This window comes from Sus scrofa, chromosome 13, assembly GCF_054392235.1.
Source record: "Sus scrofa isolate SSC_HxYL_T2T_F1_AM1 chromosome 13, Sscrofa_HxYL_maternal_Yorkshire_Landrace_v2.0, whole genome shotgun sequence".
NCBI lineage: Eukaryota > Metazoa > Chordata > Mammalia > Artiodactyla > Suidae > Sus > Sus scrofa.
Genome location: NC_139395.1, coordinates 29002516 through 29018060, shown reverse-complemented (window position 1 = coordinate 29018060; position 15545 = coordinate 29002516). Strand labels below are relative to the sequence as shown.

Sequence of the window (15545 nt, the reverse complement as noted above, 5' to 3'; positions counted from 1 at the left end):
AAAGACATAGAAGACATAGAGCCTCCTTCAAACATGGCACTGTGTCATTCCTCACCTCCTTCCAGTCTTAGCACAAATCATCTTAGAAGTTGATTTCTCACTCACTGATGTGACTCAGTAGATCACGAACCCCACTAGTATCCATGAGGATGCAAGTTCAATCCCTGGCCTCACTTAGTAGGTTAAGGATCTGGCATTGCCGTGGCTATGGAGGCTAGGCTTGGATCCTGCGTTGCTGTGTCTGCAGCTCCAATTGGACCCCTAGCCTGGGAACTTCCATATGTGTGGGTGCAGCTGAAGGAAGGAAGGAAGGAAGGAACAAGGAGGGAGGGAGGAAGGAAGGAGCTCAACAAAGCCCTTCCTTATAGAAAATACACCTTAAGGCCCAACTCCAACATTTCATATCCTCTCTAATTTGTTTCCTGAGAATTTATCATTTTCTAATATCCTGTGTTACATCTCATCTTGTTTATTGTCTCTTTCCTAGCTAGAATAAATTCCATGAGGGCAGAAGCTGGTTCATTGTGACATTGCCTGTGACTGGAAACAACTTAGAGTTCTATCAGTAGGAAGATGGAATAAATGATGGCAGGCCCATACTTAGAAAACTGTGTTGTTGTTGTGCAGCAGAAATTAACACAGCATTGTAAGACAGCTATATTTCAATTAAAAAAAAATTTTTTTTTGTCTTTTTGAGGGCCGCACCTGCGGCATATGGAGGTTCCCAGGCTAGGGGTCTAGTTGGAGCTGCAGCTGCCGGCCTACACCACAACTCACGGCAATGCCGGATCCTTTACCCACTGAGCGAGGCTAGGGATCAAACCCACAACCTCATGGTTCCTAGTCAGATTCATTTCCGCTGCGCCATGATGGGAACTCCAATTTCAATAAAATTTTTTAAAATGCAAAAAATGTTTAAAAAATTGTTCCACAATTAAAAGATTAAATTAGATCTAGAGGTAATCACATGAAATAAGGCTACAAAACTTCATGTTACACGGCAAAAAACTAGCTGGAGAAAAATACAAATAATATGATGCAACTTACACTTAAAAATATAACACTAGAGAGCATTTTTTCATGTGCCTATAAGCCATCAGTATGACTACTTTGGAGAAATGTCTATTCAGATCTTCTCCCCATTTTTCAATAGGGTTGTTTGTTTTGTTTTTTTTTTGGGGGGGGAGGTTGTTGTTGCTGTTGTTGTTGTTGTTGTTTTTGCTGTTGAGTTGTAAATGTTGTCTGTATATTTTGGAGATTAAGCCCTTATTGGTTGCATCATTTGTGACTATTTTCTCCCATTCTGTAGGTACTTTTTTTTTTTTATGGTTTCCTTTGCTATGCAAAAGTTTGTAAGTTTGATTAGGTATCATTGGTTTATTTTTATTTCTATTGCCTTGGAAGACTGACCTAAGAAAATATTTGTACAGTTGATGTCAGAGAATGTTTTGCCTATGTTCTCTCCGAATAGTTTTATGGTGTCTTGTCTTATGTTTAAGTCTTTGAGCCATTTTGAGGGGTTTTTTTGTGCATGGTGTAAGGGAGTGTTGTAGTTTCATTGATTTACATGCAGCTGCCCAGTTTTCCCAGCACCACTTGCTGAGAGACTGTCTTTTTCCCATTTTATATTCTTGTCTCCTTTGGTGAAGATTAATTGACTATAGGTGTCTGGGTTTATTTCTAGGTTCTCTATTCCTGCTCCATTGCTCTGTATGTCTGTTTTTATACTGGTACCACACTGTCTTGATTATTTTAGCTTCATAATATCGTCCAAAGTCTGGGAGAGTTATGCCTCCTGCTTGTTTGCTTGTTTGTTTGTTTTTCCTAATTATTAGATAAATACAAATCAAATTACAGTGAGCTACCACCTCACACTTGTCAGAATGGCCATCATTAATGAGTCTACAAATAACGAATGCTGGAGAGGATGTGGAAAAATGGGAACCCTCCTGCACTGTTGGTGGGAATGTAAATTGGCACAACCATTATGGAAAACAGTATGGAGGTACCTCAGATAACTAAATATAGAGCTACCTTATGATCAAGAAATCCCACTCCTGGGCATATATCCAGACAAAACTTCCATTCAAAAAGTTATGTGCACCCCTATGTTCACTGTTACAATAGCCAAGGCATGGAAACAACCTAAATGTCCATTGACAGATGAATGGATTAAGATACGGTACATAGACAATATGGAATACTATTCATCCATAAAAAAGAACAAAATAATGCCATTTGCAGCAACATGGATGGAACTAGAGATTCTCATACTAATTGAATTAAGTCAGAATAGAATGACAAATACCATATAATATCACATATATATGAAATCTAATATTATGGGACAAATAAAACTATCTACAGAAAAAAAAATCATGGACATGGAGAACAGACTTGTCATTGTCTTGGGGAGGGGGAGGGAGTGGGCTGGACTGGGAGTTTGGGGTTGGTAGATGCAAACTATTGCATTTAGAGTGGATAAGCAATGAGATCCTGCTGTATAGCACAGGGAACTATATTTAGTCACTTGTGATGGAACATGATGGAAGATAATGTGAGAAAAAGAATGTATGTATACACGTAACTGGGTCACTTTGCTGTATAGCAGAAATTGACAACATTGTAAATCAACTATAATAAAAAATTTTTTTAATAAAATTAAATTAAAAACACTAAAACTATATTTTTCTATAGGTAATTATATATGTATATAAATGTATAGGAAAAAACTTAGATAAATCAAACTAGTAACAGTGTTTACATCAAGATAGGAGAATTCACTGTAGGATTTCAATTTGAGGTAGTTAAAGAATTTTAGTTTTGTCTATACTGTTTACATCGCTACAAAAATGAATTCACTTCCATAATTTAAAATAAACAATTGCTGAAGTTCCCATCGTGGTGCAGTGGTTAACGAATCCAACTAGGAACCATGAGGTTGCGGGTTTGGTCCCTGCCCTTGCTCAGTGGGTTAAGGATCTGGCGTTGCTGTGAGCTGTGATGTAGGTTGCAGACGCGGCTCGGATCCCGCGTTGCTGTGGCTCTGGCGTAGGCTCCGATTCAACCCTTAGCTTGGGAATCTCCATATGCCGCGGGAGCGGCCCAAGAAATAGCTGAGAAGACAAAAAAAATTAAAAAATAAAAAATAAAAATAAACAATTGCTTTAAATTCCTACCGAATCAATAGATAGACATCAATTATGCTTTATGCATATAATTGGATCCCATAGTTGATATGAAATTTGCCCTCTTCTAAATTCCCACTGGATTTTTCTGTTCTTATCATACTTCACTGCTTATCTTGAATCAATTTTATTTATAGATATCTTAGCAATATGATGTAGTAAGTATTACCTAGCTTCTCCGTGAAATAAATCATTCCCCACTAAAATATAAATTGCTGGTTAACTCAGAAAGTGGCTGAAACCCTGTGGTTGAATGTGGCATTGACCATGGCCCACCAGGCGTCCTTCCAATAAACTCAGGAAACTGCTGGGTGGCTTTACCTCCTGCTGCACTTGGCCACCTACCTACCTCCCCCCGTTCCTATTCCCTCTGAGACTCTCCCTAAGCACACTAGCAGCCACCAAGGTGATAAGATTTACAGGGGACATAGTAATTTAAAACAAAGCCATTGCTCCAGCAAAGCATCAAAACTTTCCCTCAGTCTGAGACTAGACTAAGAAGGACTTTGGGTGCCTCTCCTATGGCTTCATAAAACCCTGCAGCTTTCATGCCTGGAGCACTTAGAACTCTGTCTCCATCAAAGTAAGTGGATTGACTTCCACGGAGAAGAGGCTGCCAGTAAAAGGCCAAATTAAAGAGATCTGCTTCCTGTCCTCACATAGTTCACAGTGTAGGATTTGTGTCTGCTAACTTGGTTCTATTTCTCTCTAGATCTGCTCTTTCCAAATTATTTTCATTGCCTACTCAAACCAGTAGGTACATTTGAATTCATCATCCCAATAATATATGAATGGATTTAAGTTTTTTGAAAAAATGGGGGTGGGAGAGAGCAAGGAAAAAAAGGTTTTTGTGCTTGAGATAATAAGTTATATTGACTGCAATATGATTTAATATCCTTTTTTAAAAATACATCTTGATTTAACCCTTTGTGTTTCAGTAATGTTCCAGTATTAAGTTCCCTTCATTTTAAGATAAATATTTGTAGTGTGAGTTTTAATTGCTGTCAGGGCTGAAAATTTACCTTAAAGGGTCCTTAGATGGAAAAGGAAGAAGTACTGATTCATTTGCTTTTCTAAGTTTATGTCACCTATGCAAAAGGTTTTTGTTTTTGTTTGATTTTTTTTGGCCACACCCACAGCATGCAGAAGTCCCAGGCCCATATCACAGGATCCACCCAAGCCACTGCAGTGACAACACTGGATCCTTAACACATCGAGCCACTACAACTCCTGCAAAATATTTCTACTGAAATTTGCCTCATGCATTTTTCCTGGTAACAACCAAATATTTTTGGTTCTCCTCCCAGGTAGTAGAATTGCACTTTTTCTACAATTCTTGGAATCAGAAATGTTCTCACTACTTCTTTTGGCCAAAGAAAGGTGCAGAAGGTTTAAGAGATAGTGCACAACAGCTCTTTTTTCCTCTGCCATGGTGACCACCATGCTTCAGGCAGTGGTCCTTGCCTCAGCATGCATCTAGGGATAAAGATGACACTCAGCAGAGCCCAAGCCAATCCTCAGGGTACTTGTATTTTCCCTGAAAAGGAAGACTTTGTTGTTTGGGGCCATCCAGATTTGGGGGCTATTTGTTTCATAGTTGTTTCCTAGAGTTACATCAGCTACTACTTCCCAGTTTTTCAGTCTTGCAAATCTATTAAACTTATTCCCTACATTAAATTCTTTCTGTTGATGTAACTGTTCCACATTCTGTTTCTGTTTACACCCTAAACCCTACACCAGGAAATATTTGTATTAATGGGTGAATTGAGCTTAATCTCTCCTTTATTTCTTTAGCCTCATATTTCTCCCAGTCTTTACTGACAAAGGAAAATTTGAGCCACTGAGGTCTTCTCTACTGGAAATTGCCAGCAGTGTTCATGGAGTAAATGCAAGGAGTGAAGTGTAGAGGGGACATTTCGCACTAAACCAAGGCATGTGTCATTGATTTCCATATAGCCCCAGCACCAGAAATCAGCAGGCATGGTTTCTGGTTTTGTTAAAAAGTGCACTCTTTAAGCAAAACATTTAAATGATGTCATCCACTTGGAATACAACCTATTTCCAAGCTCCTCCTTAAAGGCAGGTTTTGCTTGTCAATGTACAAGGAGAGAAAATAGTCTAGCATAATAACAAGGAGTTCTAATCCATCATAGCAAACTCAGGTAAGCTGCCACTGGTGGTGATTTAACCCCTTTTACTGTACAGGTGTAGCTAACGAGAAGTTTACTATTACCTTTGCCTGGCTCCCCAAATGCAATCTCACTTATATAATATGAAAAGTAAGTTTTAGTTATTTTTTTTAACTAGCATCAGATAGCATAGCTATTAAAAAGCCACTCGACAGGAAAGATAGGAAATTGAGCTAAGAATTCTAACAAGTGGCTTGTTAGTGAAGAATGTCCTGGCTGAAGTAAGGAGCAGGCTTGTCACTTTTTACCCCATCCTCTGAGGATAATAAGTAAGGAGGACAAAATGAGTGCAGCCCTCCTGGGTCTCCCCTTAAGAGTTTAAAAGCAAAATATTGATTTTGAGTTACCCTGCTTCAACTCAGCTTTGCTCTCATGATATTTTTATTCCCTTGTAGATTCCTGGGTCCATTTGTTGCAGATTTTAAAAAGTAAATCACTGGTGAATCTGTGCTGTGTCCATGTAACATTTCTGCACCTAAAAATATGGTCAATTGACACCTTAAAGGTTTCCGAGCAACTCTAACTCTTAGTGACATCTCCAGTTGCATCCCCAGTATGTTCAAAACAGATAAAGTGGATGAATTGATTTTAGTTGTATAAAACCCTTGACAAAATCTCTCTGTGGCCATCTATGCGGTCTCTTGATGATTTATAGAGGATTTGCTTATGACACAAATGTGATGCTTCCACTCTTTTCCATTTTGTTTTTCATCTGGTTCCACAGTGAATTTCCTGATGCCAACAGACCAGCCACAGAAAACTCATAGTTACTCAGTGCTAGCCATGGAATCTTCATGAATTTGTATTGAGACAGCACTAGAAATGTGACTCAGATTATTAACATTATTATCCATAGAGCATTGATCTGGACCAGACAGGATCCATAAATTCTACCTACTATTTAAAATAAGCTTTTCTCAGTGTTCCTGTCATGGCTCAGTGGCAACAAACCCGACTAGCATCCATGAGGACTCGGGTTTGATCCCTGGCCTCACTCATTGGGTTAAGGATCTGGCATTTCTGTGAGCTGTGGTGTAGGTTTCAGACACAGCTCAGATCCCACGTTGCTGTGGCCCTGGTATAGATTTGATCCCTAGCCTGGGAACTTCCATTTATTGTGGGTGAGGCCTTAAAAAAAAAAAGCTTTTCTCTGGAGTTCTCTTGTAGTATAGTGTTGTCACTGCTGTGGCTCAGGTTGCTACTGTAGTGTGGGTTTGATCCCTGGCCTAGGAACTTCCACATGTTAGCACATGGCCGAAAAAAAAAAAAAAAAAAAAAAAAAAAAAAAAAAAAGGCTAAAATAACTCTCTCTGTTGTATATAAAATTTGTTGACTGAATTCTGCCTGGTGGAAGCTTCATTCTAAATGAAGTTTAGACACTCTTCTTTGGGTTTCTTGGAAAGAGCTAAGAAGAGTTACATTAAAGGATAATTCTAAACTCTGAATCTTCACTTAAATTTCTCAGAAAGAATTTCCTAACTTCATTAACAGTTTCATAAACATCCAAAGGGTGCATACCTTTCTTTTCTGGATTCTTCTCCTGCAGGTAAAAAGCCATGTCTATCTAATAGAATGGATCTCAGCTTCTTCCTCTGCCAAGGGAGGTTTTGGAAGTCTCCAAAATGCCTTGATTTTACACCCCAAATGTGGACGATTGCTCTTGGCTGTGCAGGCAGAGGCTGAGTGACCTTGATTAATTTACTTGAACTCCAGAGTTTAATACCCCTGTACTTCCTCTGTAAAATGAATGTCACTATATTCCTATGAGACAAATATCTCTCCATAGGGATGCTGCTAAAGTCATCACAAAGGTAAAAATCCAATAACACATATTAAGACATTTATGCAAGGAGCTGTAATGAGAGACAACAAGACAAAGATCATGGGGATACAGGCAAAGAAACTGATGGTCAAAAATTTTCCCTGGCTTAGCGGGTTAAGGATTGGTGTTGTCACTGCTGTGGTGTGGGTTCGATCCCTGGCCCAGGAAGTTACACATGCTGTGGGCGAAACCAAAAAAAAAAGAAAGACTGGATGAGAGTTTGAAGGGGGCACAAGTGAGGCAGAGAGGATTTGGAGGCCCTTAGTAGCTCATGGCCATCTTATGAATGATTTCATTAGTCTATTTCATGAATATCATATTTTCTCATTCAGACCAATTCCCGACCAAGTGGATGACTCAGAATCTCATGTTAAGGTCTTGTTATATACTGAGTATGATATATATCATATGCTAAGTTATGAGGATATGTATTGCAATCTATACATAGATATTTATTTATTATGAAAGTCTCATTGATTTACAATGCTGTGCCAGTTTCTGCTTTACAGCCAAGTGACTAAGTTGTACATATATATAAATTGGTTTTTATATTCTTGTTCATCATAGTCTATCCCTGTGCTACAGTAGGATCTTGCTTATCCATACACATAGATATTTATGTCATAGATATCTGTGTCTAGATCATGAAGCATATAAACAAATTGACAGGCAATGTTACATAAATTAAACAAATAAAGAACAAAATACATTAGCAGGAAAATAAAAGTCAAATACCAAAACGGTAAATGTTGCTAAAAGTAGAAATCACAGGAAAGCCTTCTGGAGGAAGATGTACTTTATGGTCTTAAAAGTTGGAGTTCCCTCATGGTTCAGAGGGTTAAGGATCCTGCACTGTCACTGCTGTGGCTCTGGTTACAGCTGTGGCGAGAGTTCCATCCTGGCCCAGGAACTTACACATGCTGCAGGTGTGGCCCAAAAAAAGTTAACAAGAATTTAGATAAAACAGACAATAGCTGAGATTATGTGTTGACCTCTCATTTCAAAATAAGTTATTACTTTCTTCACCTACCTTTGTTCCGGGATGAACGAAGAATGCCTAACAATGATTCAGTTAGGGAAGGATGGGCGATCTTAAGCACGTATTGGGAAAATATATATATTTTTTTGTCTTTTTTTTTTGCTATTTCTTTGGGCCGCTCCCGCGGCACATGGAGGTTCCCAGGCTAGGGGTCGAATCAGAGCTGTAGCCACTGGCCTACGCCAGAGCCACAGCCACGCGGGATCCGAGCCGTGTCTGCAACCTACACCACAGCTCATGGCAACGCTGGATCGTTAACCCACTGAGCAAGGGCAGGGACCGAACCCGCAACCTCATGGTTCCTAGTCGGATTCGTTAACCACTGCACCACGACGGGAACTCCATGGGAAAATATTTTAAAGGACCTACTGTATATCTCAGGAAATCTCTTCAATATCCTGTGATAACCTATATGGGAAAAGAATCTGAGAAAAAATGGATACGTGTATATGTACAATCAATTCACTTTGCTGTGTAGTAGAAATTAACACCAACTATATACTCCAATAAAATATACTTCAATAGTAAGTCAACTATACTCCAATAAAATTTTTTTTAAAAAAGCTATTTTGAATTTCGTTAACTCCACCTGAGAAGATTTACATGGTGTCAAATGCCTTGACTCCAACTTTTGCACTTTAACATTAGTAACTGGCTATTTTAGGGAGACAAACATCTTCCAAAAATACATACAGCATTGAATGTCAGCACTCTGGCAAGTACACCATGTCAATACATCATGGAGCCATCCTAACTTGCTCTTAATCCAAAAAGAAAGTGATTCATTTTTGCCCTTTAGGACACAGGAACAATTTTATGTTGTGAAATCTTGGCAAAGGTTTCCTCTTCACAATAGGTGAGGGGAAAAATCTGCATTGGATTCCATCTGTCCAATATAAATCCTTCAAAACTAGCAATGGCCCCAGAATAAAATATGGCACGTGAAGGTAGACAATATATTCACATAAATAATCCTGTTAAGAGGAGCTGTCTTCTCATAGTTGATTATCCTTCTTTCTTAATGACATTAAAAAATTGTATACTCTCCTATGCATCCTGCTACCATTTGGGGGTTATTAAGATGAAAATGCTTTAGGAGTTCTCTGGTGGCCTCGCAGTTAAGGATCCAGTGTTGTCACTGCTGTGGCTCTGGTTGCTGCTGTAGTGTGGGTTCAGTCCTTGGCTTGGGAACTTCCACATGCCATGGGCACAGCCAAAGGAAAAAAAAAATTAAAATGCTTTCATAACTTTATAACACTGTTTTTAGAACAAATGACTCAATTCTCATTATTAAATGTTGGAGACTAAATCACAATAGTGTGGACTGCTGTATGGTTTCTTTTCTTTTACAATATAAACCTTGGGAAAACATCACTTGGATGCTTTTAGCTACAAGCCATAGGACCCCAACTAAATATGGCATAAAAATAACAGGTATATTAAGCAAACAGACCTCATGGCATGTAATCATTTACCTAAGTCCCCTATTGTCCTGTTAAAATGCATTTCATGTAGAAAACCCTCTCTCAACCCTGAATGAGAACTTAGATGCTCAAGGAGTCCCATGATTTTTCTAATAATGCAAAGAAATAAATAGCTTGCAGTCTTTTTAAGTCGGAAAGCTTGTCTAAGTTTAGTAATTAAATGTTTGTGGTCCAATATAGTCATCATGAATTTGAACATCATGATTTTCAGTTAAAACGTTCTTTCTTCCTAATTCTGGAGACTTCTGAGGCCAGGAAGCCAGGGAAAGCAGCTAGAAGCTGTGCTGCCCTGCCCTTCATCCCCCTCCCCCCCCACTGCCCCTTTCCTGCTCCCCCTCTTCTTCTCCCTCTCCCCTCTCTCCCTGCCCCCTCTCTCCTCCACACTTGGGGTTACTGACTCACTCAGGACTCATAGCAGAAGTAGGGGAGATGGTGAAAGGGAGCCCCTCGTTTCTTCCCTGACTAGTCCTGTCACTGGCATTGGTAACCCTGCCAATGACGAAAGTTGATCCTTCTTGGGAACTTTCATAGTTTGTTCAGAGACCATCAGTGCAAACATGTGCTTACGGTGATGTGGGTGAAGCCTCTTCTTTCTCTGAATGGCCAGTCTCCATTCTGCTCCTCGGAATTTTCCAGCAGTGACTCCACAGAGTCTCTCAACCTCATTGTCCCGAGGGGTCCTCCTCTTAAAAGATTCAAAATCAATCTCTCTCCTCCCTCTCCTCTCTCCCTTTCTCTCTCTTCTCTCTTTTTCTCCTATATTTCTTCTCAGACCTAATTCTTGGGAAAGTCTCACTCTTCCTTTAGCACAAAAATTTCTATCATCCACCTTCAGAGATTTCAGCTAATGAAAAAGACAGTTGTCACAGATGGACCTCAGAGAGCTTCTTAAAGATGATGGTCCTGATGATGCGAACATTTTTGGACCACCTCCTAGTTCCAGATACTTTTCCGAACACTTTCCATGAATTAGCTCATTCAAGCCACTTGGGTGGAAATTATTCATTTTCTCCAGGACACTGAGGCGCAGAGAATGAAGAAACAAGCCCTGTCGCTCACCCAGTAGCTGATGGAGTGTGGACAGGTCCTCTGTTCCCTGCACTCTGGCCTCTTATTAGATTTCCTGATGACTGTTGGCCGCCACCCTTCGCCCTGTGCAGACAGGTGCCGAAGCACACACCCTGCCCCACCATCCCAAGAGAGCTCCTCTCAAGAGAATAGGATTCCTAGCACCCTGTTGAAACCTTAAAATGATACATCTTATACATCCATGTGAAACGAAGTGGCACAGTGTCTGCCCTGATCTTCACTTGAACTGGAGTTAAAGCCCTTTCACATTCCAGCCATTTAACCAACACCCAGGAGGAAAAGTGGTCTAGGAAAAGACCCAGATGGTCTTGCCTAATTCTTACCTTGACCTTGACCTGTTCCTCTCTCCTTTACTGGCCTTGTTCCTTGACAGTTAGGGAAGCAACTGGGCTTGGTTTTTCTTGCTGGATCTTGGGTCTCTGTCTTGGTCAAACAGACCTTGGTTAACAGATAAGCCAGGTGCTACAAGACCCCAGCTCACAACCCCTCAAGCCCAACTGGAGAATGTCAGACAGAAAACCTTGGAAAATAACCAATTGCCACGTTCTTCACATGAGGGAAGATTTGGTCAAGTCTCTAGTTTAAAAATGTGTGTTGTCAGCTATACTTCAGTGGAACATTAGAGCATTTCATCTGGAAAACCCACTGAACTGGAGATCATCAGTGCTATACTGAGCATAAGTAAGAGCAATCATGTTCCATGTTAAAAAAAAAAAGAAAAAAGAAAAAGAAAAAACTTCTGGTCTGTCCATCTGGGCATCACCAGTAGATGTGAGGACCAATCAAATCACAGGCCAATTCAAGCAGTCAGAATTTAGCCACCCCTTAATCCTGAAGACTTCTTCTGCACCCAGTATTTGATATCTTCCAACTATCAGTCTAAGAAATCACCTGTGGTAAAAGTCAAAAACGCTGAGGAGACCAGGTCTTAAATGTTCTCACCACAAAAAAGAAATGAGAATTATGTGACATAACAGAGGTGTTAGCTGCAGTGGTAACGATACTGCAATACATAAGTGTGTCACATCAACACGTTATACACCTTGAACTTACACAATGTTATGTCAAGTATATCTCCATTTTTTTAAAATGTTTTAAACCTTATGATTCCCTTATTTGACATATCCTATTCACTTTGAGTATTCCTTACCTCACTGTTCTCTTTCATTTGGGTTTGGGGCTTTTTCAGTTATATAACTTTCCTGTTTCTTATAGTCAAGTTTGTCACTCTTTTCCTTGGTAATTATAAAAACATCTCTTCTAAGATGAGAAAATTAAACACCCTCCCCAAATGTGATAAATATCCAAATGTGTTTCTTATTTTTTTCAGGTTCTCACTTTTAAGTCCCCAGGGGTTAATTTTCACATGTTGTTTAAGGTATAGATTCAAATGCAGGCTCTTCTCCCCACAATGGCTAAGGTGGTCTCCTCTGATCTTTGAATGAAGAATTCTCCTCTATACTCATCGGTGGTGAATCTCTCATCCTATATTCTTGTAGCCTAAAGTTTCTGCAAACTTCATGAGAATTCAGCACAAGGGTCAAGTTCAAGTGCCATCTGTGGCCACTGTCCTACTCCAACCCCAAACATATATCAATATATATCACCTACAATATATACAGTATATTGTATATACAAGTCTCTCCAGTAGAGACTGCTGGGCTTTTTGATATATATATATACACACACACACATCTATATTATACTGAAATATTTCTTAAAACCAGTGGTCTCCATGTTTATGGCAACACCCCAAGCTCAAGCCTCCATCATTTCATGACCGGTGCAGAAGCCCTTTCCTTCTATTCTACATAACAGCCAAAGGAATAATTTAAAAACATAAATCAGGAGTTCCTGTCGTGGCGGAGCAGAAATGAATCCGACTAGGAACCCATGAGGTTGCAGGTTCGATCCCTGGCCTCACTCAGTGGGTTAAGGATCTGGCGTTGCTGTGAGCTGTGGTGTGGGTCACAGACGCAGCTCAGATACCACGTTGCTGTGGCTCTGGTGTAGGCCGGTGGCTACAGCTCCGATTGGACCCCTAGCCTGGGAATCTCCATATGCCGCAGGAGCGGCCCAAGACCAAGAAATAGCAAAAAAAAAAAAAAAAAAAAAAATCTTCTAGTAGCTTCTCATACCCTTTAGCCTAAAATGGAAAGAGCTTATCTGAGGCCCAGAAGGCCATGGATGATCTAGCCCCAGACCTTCTCCCTCTGGAACCAGGTTCTCCTCTCAGTCCTAAACTACAGCAAACTACTTCCCACCCCCAGGCTGCTCTGCTGGCTTCCCCTGGGCTGGGACTCACTGACCGTGATCCTCAGGCTCTTCCAGGAACCCCTGCCCAGGGCAGCCCTCCCATTGGCATCCCACACCAACCTGCTCTAGTTTCTATGTCACTCTTACCATGGTCTGAAACTGCTTTATACACATGCTTTCATTTTTGTCTTATGTTTCTCCTTTCATAAATTTCTTGAAAGGAGAGATCTTGTCTCTCTCCCTCACCACTAAACCCACCATTTAACATAGAGAATGTCACCTAGTAAGTGTTCAGTAACTACTTGTTGAATGGGTGGGTGGGTGGACTGATGGATGAACATATAACTGTCCCCAAGTTTGCAGGCAGACTTCCTTCCCTAGCTAGCACTTCCCATCCTTAGATTAATGTCTTATGCAGTATATTATGGTTTATCACCCAAGCATTCATTTTTTTTCCCTTTCTCTTTCCTTATAAGTTTAGGAGGCTATTTGTGTGCCATCCCCAGATTCTAGAGTGTTCTCATCTCTCTAAGGCACAGAGATTGATTCAGCGATGTGTGGGGTGCCTAAATCGGGCCCCTGAGACTGGAAGAGGAGTTGAGGGCTTCTGGGTAAGCTCTGCCTTTTTTTCCAATACTGTTAAGATGTGAATTAGCTTGATATCATCCCAATGAAAACCCCAATAGGCTTTTTAAAATAGTCAAAGCAACCAGAAAATGAAGAAAATTATCAAAGGGAATACATATTTCTTTTTCTAAAGTTTTTATTTAAACGTTCATTTCCTCTTTTATGTTTTATATTACAAAGTCATTTAAAGCTACAGCTTTATAAATATTGACAAGCTAATGCTAAAATTCAAATGGAGGAGTTCCCTTGTGGCTTAGCAGTTTAAGGATCTGGCACTGTCACTTCTGTGGCTCGGGTGACTGCTGAGGTCCAGAGTTAATTCCTGGCCTGGAAACTTCTGTATGCTGCAGGCATGGCCAAAAATTTTTTTTAATTAAAAAATTCAGATTCGGCTCAGATCTGGTGTTGCTGTGGCTCTGGCGTAGGCCAGCAGCAACAGCTCCAATTAGACCCCTAGCCTGGGAACCTCCATATGCCACAGGTGTGGCCCTAAAAAGATGAAAGACAAAAAATTAATTAATTAATTAATTAAAATAAATTAAAAATCCAAATGGAAATGCAAAGCACTTGAATAGCCTTAGTTTAGGGGTTTCATCCCATTAGTTTGGACATATGCTCTCCTTATGTTTTAAACAGAACTTTAATTCTATTTTTGATTTCTCCTTTAGTCCTAATAATGTTATAAAAATGACTTTAAATATTCAAATTTATATAGCTAATTTATGTATTTTTTTAGGATTGGTCAAAAAATATAGTCTTGTAAAACCACTATGGAGAACAGTATAGAGATTCCTTAAAAAACTAAAAATAGAGTTGCCATATGATCCAGCAATCCTCCCCAGGCATAAATCCAGAGAAAACCATAATTCAAAAAGATACGTGAATCTTAATGTTCACAGCAGGACTATTTACAGTAGCCAAGACATGGAAGCAATCTAAATGTCCATCCCCAGATGAATGGATAAAGAAGATGTGGCACATATATACAATGGAATATTACTCAGCCATAAAAAAGAATGAAATAATGACATTCGCAGCAACATGGATGGACCCAGAGTTTATCATACTAAGTGAAGTAATCAGACAGAGAATGACAAATATCACGATACCACTTATATGTGGAATCTTTTTAAAAAAATGACACAAATGAATTTATTTACAAAACAGAAATAGACTCACAGACTTCAGAAACAAACCTATAGTTACCAAAGGGAAAATGTTGGGAGGAAAGATTAAATTAGGAGTTTGGGATTTACATATACACACTGCTATATAAAAAATAGATAACTAATAAGGACCTACTGTATAACACAGGGAAATCTACTTAATATTCTGTAATAAGCTAGATAGGAAAATAATCTGAAAAACTGAAAAGAATAGATATATGTACATATGTATACCTGAAACTAACACAACATCGCAAATTAATTATACTCCAATGCAAAATGAAAATTAAATTTTAAAAAAATTATGTTGCAATTTCAGCTATTTTGGGAGCTGAAAAGAAATGTGAGGTTTTCTTCATGAATGATTTTTAGAAATTTTCCTCAAATTCTCGAAATGTCCTATCCCAGACCTTTAAAAGTAAATATCAACTTAAGTTTCTACCATCTAATTGTTCCGTTTTGCCCACTGTGAATATTGAGGCTAAGAATGAAAACAAAGCATTTACTCTGTAGTCCTTTCTTTGTGCTTTGTGACAGCAAATTTTTTTAGAGAGAAAAGAATGAAAAGTTTAATAGCTATTCTTAATGAAGAAATAGCTTACTCCCCACCCCCCAACTATTGCACAGCATCTGAGAATTTTTAATGGAAAAGTAATTTGGCCATTTTCCTCATGTTCAGAAAGGG

The 15545-nt window shown here is 39.3% G+C and overlaps 1 long non-coding RNA gene across 1 annotated transcript in view; it reads left to right on the top strand.

Moving 5' to 3' along the window:
* The window catches only part of LOC146397227 (uncharacterized), a 317714-nt gene that overhangs the window by 291566 nt on the left and 10603 nt on the right, over positions 1-15545 (top strand). The window contains exon 4 of the long non-coding RNA XR_014822550.1: positions 13549-13678. This is a non-coding gene — a long non-coding RNA (uncharacterized LOC146397227). The remainder of the gene's footprint in view (positions 1-13548; positions 13679-15545) is intronic.